This window comes from Leiobunum rupestre, chromosome 3 (genome assembly GCF_980474605.1).
Source record: "Leiobunum rupestre chromosome 3, qqLeiRupe1.1.hap1, whole genome shotgun sequence".
NCBI lineage: Eukaryota > Metazoa > Arthropoda > Arachnida > Opiliones > Sclerosomatidae > Leiobunum > Leiobunum rupestre.
Window position 1 is genome coordinate 17,495,134 of NC_143386.1, and position 5,145 is coordinate 17,500,278.

At 36.7% G+C, this 5,145-nt stretch overlaps 1 long non-coding RNA gene across 1 annotated transcript; it reads right to left on the bottom strand.

The window, feature by feature from the left end:
- Positions 1–4,113: 4,113 nt before the first annotated feature.
- LOC149949717 (uncharacterized) lies at positions 4,114–4,916 on the bottom strand. The gene is made up of 3 exons (XR_016479911.1): positions 4,845–4,916; positions 4,364–4,437; positions 4,114–4,136 (listed from the first exon to the last, which is right to left on the bottom strand). It is a non-coding gene; the product is annotated as an uncharacterized LOC149949717 (long non-coding RNA).
- Between the last annotated feature and the right edge of the window lie 229 nt (positions 4,917–5,145).

The following is a 5,145-nucleotide window of genomic DNA, read 5'->3' on the forward strand; positions in this document are numbered from 1 at the left end:
CTTGCACCGGTTCAGTTCAAAAGTTACAGCGAAAACCAAACTGGGGGGCCAACTTCATAGCCAGCCCCCCAGGTACCCGATACGAAAAATTAAACTATTTTCTATACGCACCGAGCTTGCACCACCTAAATTAGAGCTTGCACCGGTTCAGTTCAAAATTTACAGCGAAAACCAAACTGGGGGGCCAACTTCATAGCACGTGGTGCTGGATCCAGCGATGCGGATTCGCAAGTAATTAACTTTTAAATAATTGGCACGTGAATCGCGATTCGCGCGGCGCGAATGGCACAAAAGTGAACGTTGCCACTTCGATAGGTGGGCAATGTATGTGGTTTAATATTTAATAAAATGTAGCTAGTTGCCAGTATTTACAATAGTCTGGTTTTTTTGTAATTGTCTGCCTTATTCTACCAAGATGTGAACAAGAATCTCCTTAACTAGTTGGTGTAGATAGATACCCCCAACCCACGTGCGTTACAAATTATACAAACGTGATTGATTTAATCCTTTTAAATACTTTAAGAATATTATTTTATAACTCCTATTTCTAATATGACTTTACCATAACCGAGTTCCAGAGGAGGGGTTTTACCATTTTTTGGTGTGACTGTTGGCAAAGTGTATTCACCGCGTTGGCAGTTTCATGAACTTTGGAAAAGGTTCACCAGGGCAAAACCGGTGTAACGGCTAAACTCCTCGTATTTGAATTCGTGTTTTTGTAATGTTTTAAAATAAAAAAAAATAAAAAAAAATAATCAGCTAGGCTAATACCCAAGGCACCACCTTAGGCCTAAGTCGTCAAGCGACTTTTGAAGCCTTTAATTCAGGTGGCCGGGTTACAATGCGTAGGAGGGTGGTGGCAAGCCCTGCATGCCACGCGATCGAGCCAACAGCTCCCTACACTAACTATTACCGTTAACCTCAACAAGTTATTATGGAAGGGTAAACCGAAGAACTCGGGGGAAAACCCCTTAAACCAGTGGGGAGAGAACTTGCAAACTCAACGCAGAAGGAGTTGTTCCGAGTTTTCACCCAGTGCCACAAGCTGGGATCGAACCCGGCTTCTCTTGCTGCGAGGCGAAAGTGCTAACCACTCTGCCACCCCACTATGTGTGTTTGTGTTCAAACATGGGCGAATGTTATGTGTTCTGTATGTATGGGCAGTGGTGTAACGACCAAATTTGGGCTCCCCCGCGGGATATCAAAAGGGCCCTTTATAAAAAACATTTCTTTTTATTTTCCCCATTTTCACAAGGTTCTCTGAAAATATTACCAGATTTCTACATTTTTACCAATAGTTAAAGCGTAATTTTTTAATTATTTAAAAATTTAAATGAATTAAAAAATCAATACTTTAAACGAAAGGGCCCCCTATTTGGTGAAAATATCATCCCCCGCCCGCGGTGGCGGGGTCTGCGGGTCCATAGTTACGCTACTATGTATGGGGCTTCTTCTCTCCAACTCCTAATTTTTTTTTACTTTTGTGACGGGTCGAGTGCTTAGGGTTATGTTGCAACGATATTTATACAAACAACTTTGGGAAAAGTCCGTCAACCTTTACGTTTTTATGAACTCATTAACGTAATTTATTCTATATTATTTATTATATATATTATTTATTAAGGAAGATTTTTATTATTTATAGATTAAATTAAAATTAATTGATATAATTAAAATTAGACTAGTACGACTGTCAGGTAACGCTAGCATCGCCTTTCAAAAAAAAACTCCGGGTAGTTCTCCATTGGAAACTTCCGAGAAGAGATATATTTTGGCTTTCAAACTTGTTGGGCATTTTTGATAAAATTCTTTTGTTTTTTGAAAAATATATAAATTGCTGGATCCGCGTTTGATCCAGCTGGATTGATGTCTGTCCAGCAAAAATCCAGCTGCATTGAAAACCTTGCTGGATTGCATTCCCTAGCTATAAGTCTGATAAATAAAATTTCACATATATACGTAATGGAATGAGTCCTCTTTTACCGACTCCTTGCCATTTCTTAAAAAAAAGCCCTAAGTAGAGTGGAATTTATAGCCGTTCTCAAAAAAAGGTCTAACTACCAAAATAAGTTTCATCTCGACTCCTATTTTATTTCTTTGCCATTTTACTGAAGCCTTTTACATTATGTAATAATTGTACCACGGTTAAACACACCAAATTAATTAATGGAAAATAAATATAATTATAAAAAAATTAAAGTCCAGATTTTCTTTGTTTTTATGGCCTGAAGTACGGGCCGGCGTGCTAAAAGCGAAAGGGCCCGAGCGGCCGATATTTTTCTCCCTTAGACAAATATTCTACCCCCCTTTCTCCCGTCCCGAAAGCTTCCTATCTCTCCAGCCGGTTGGTATTGAAGCGAAGAAATTATTAACTAAATTTGTATTCGATGATTTAGTTATTATAATTAACTGGAATTAGCTTGAAATATAGCAAAGTCTGAGGATTAAAATGTGAGGATAAGTAGTGTTTTCTCTAGACCGTGCTGTATAAAAGTGTCAAAATGCGAGCTTTTCGCAAATTCCAAATGTAAAATCAGGTCTTAGCGATAGAATATAGCCCAATGCTACACGAGAGGGTACGAGAAAAACAGTCAATCAAGGATGGAGTAGAAGGTAGGTGTCGAGGGTAAGAATAAACAGTAAACCTATCGGTTTACTTTAATATTCTAGAGCTTGAACAGCTTTACTTTATTTTTTTTCTATAAATAATTAACGTATTTTTGCGCACAAATATTTCCAAGAAAAACAAAAGATTGATAAATGACAAAGTTTTTAATAACGCAAGCATCTGAAAGCATCTGATTTATATCAAAATAACTTAATAAAAGGTGTTAAGTCAGAAATTAAAATTGCAAATAGTAAGCTTAAATTTTGAGCGAAAAAATGTCTACCGTTTAGAATTTTGAAGCGATTCCCATTTTCGGTGTTTTAGGAGAAAGCTTTTACATAAGACTTCTGCCAAAAAGTCTTTTTTTTTCGCGGAAGTTATTAACGGAAACTACAGGTTTGACAAAAGATATATTTAAATGGAGTAGTAAAGGGCATGCATCGAAACTTTTTGGTTCCCAGAGCAGTCCATTTTTTTGGTTTCTCAAATCATCATAGATTTCCCATTTTCCTTTAAAGCCGTCATCTCGACGAGCGAAAGATACGTAATGTCCCATGGATATACGATTAAACGATTCTTTATAACCAACAACACCTCTAAGTTTCATATTCAAATCTTTAATTTTTATTGAAACTGGAATGTCATTTAAAGTTAGATCATAATCGCCTTCTTGAATATTACTTGTTAATTCGACTAGATTTGTTAATTCGATGAAAGTGTAATATTGCCAATTTGTGGTAGAAAATATTCTTTTCCCTCTGCATTTAGGACATTCTATTTGAACGTTATCAATATTTTTAGCTACTATATCCTGTAAGTATTGAATTTGATCGGGCGGACATTCAAGAGATAAAATTGCGTCATCTGTTTCAATTTTGGGCTGGGCGCAGGTAGTGTTGCAACAGAGGCTATGGGAAGTATAAATGTGATACTTTTGAAATATTTTACTTATCAATAAGGTCACCGAAACTTGACAATTGAAATATTTCAGTTTGTTTGGTAGAATATCTGGTACAAATAACCGTGATAGAATTTCTGCCCTTTTTCTGTATGTATTCGCCTTTATCCCTTCGGTAACCATCGAATTGGATAAATCGAATATGGGAATGGTTTTGAGCTTCTCCAAGTTTTCTCTTATTTCGTGACTATCACAAATGGATGTTGCTAAACATTGAACTACCGAATCGAAGGCGCAATTGTTTGAAAAACTACAGCTTTCTCGTCGAATCTTCGGTGGTCGAAGTTCAGTTCGGTTAGCATTTTTCAACAACCCAATTGGCATTATTTTCTTCAGTGATGAAAAATCCGCAGTAGCCATTTCGCTAATTGGATTCAAGTAGGAATCACGACGTCTTTTTTTAGGAGGTAAATCGCCTAATCCTCTCCAATTTTCATTCGTAACCATTTCTACAGCTTGCAACTTTTCGTCGTTTGTAGCATTAAAACATTTGAGACAAAAACGTTTTTGTCCGTAGCCTTCTTCCTTGTCTGCCGGAATGGAACAAACTGTAATTGCATGGACGCATTTCTATAAAACCAAATATGGGGTTTTAATTATTAAAAGTCCAGTACTTTCAGAGAGTGGTGTAGAGGTTAGTGACAAACGAGAATCGTTAAGAAAGTACATTCTTTACTGTGAAGAAATTTTGCGTAAGAGTTTGTATAATATACTCCTTGGTTCTCTCTTTTTTTATCGAATTCAATTTCTAGTGACAAATTTCTTAATTTTTGATTTTAAATAAAATTGTATTATACCTTGCATATGACACATTTGTGAGCGCCAGAAGTCTCACTGCCACATGAAACGCAATTCATCACTTCGTTAGATCCTTAAAAATTCCCAAAATATAAATGGCAGTATACTCTTGTAAATAGGGTCCTCGTTGTTAACGGTGTTTAGTGCTATCTAAAACGCCACAAGTTAATTAAATTAAGTAACGATTGCCTGTAATAGACACGTTAAATAGGCGCTAGAAGACGTTTATAGCAAGAGAGTAGACGTAGCTTTACCGTGCACACTCTTTGCCCTATGTGTTGTCTTGATATGGTTTTACCTATTCAATATTAGTGGCTTTAATTTCCATTTCCTTAAAGTTATTGACACTATTAACCAAATTTCCGCACTAGAACGAATTACACGCAAAGGATAGGAGGTGAGAGAAAAATTAAAAAATGCTACGTGCTAAGGGTACTTCTGCCCATCCATTAACCGGTTAAAATAGAAAGCTTTACATACCTGTACAAAGTTTAGTATCAAATGATGGCATAACGGGTGGCGTTAATGGGCCCTTATCGATTTCGTTAGTGTGACATTCTGTAAGAAGATAAATAGCATTATCAGTATGTTATTAAAATGGACGGCTTTTGAAAAAGTACCTTCGACTGCTTCAGATAAAGTACATGTACCTTGGACTGCTTCAGAAAATGCACTTTGGTGTACTTCTTGGGCAATGGCTTTTCTGGCCTTAGCGCAGTTCTTGCAAGCAGGTTCTTCACACGTTTCATCATCTTCATCCTAAAACACATACTCAATAATA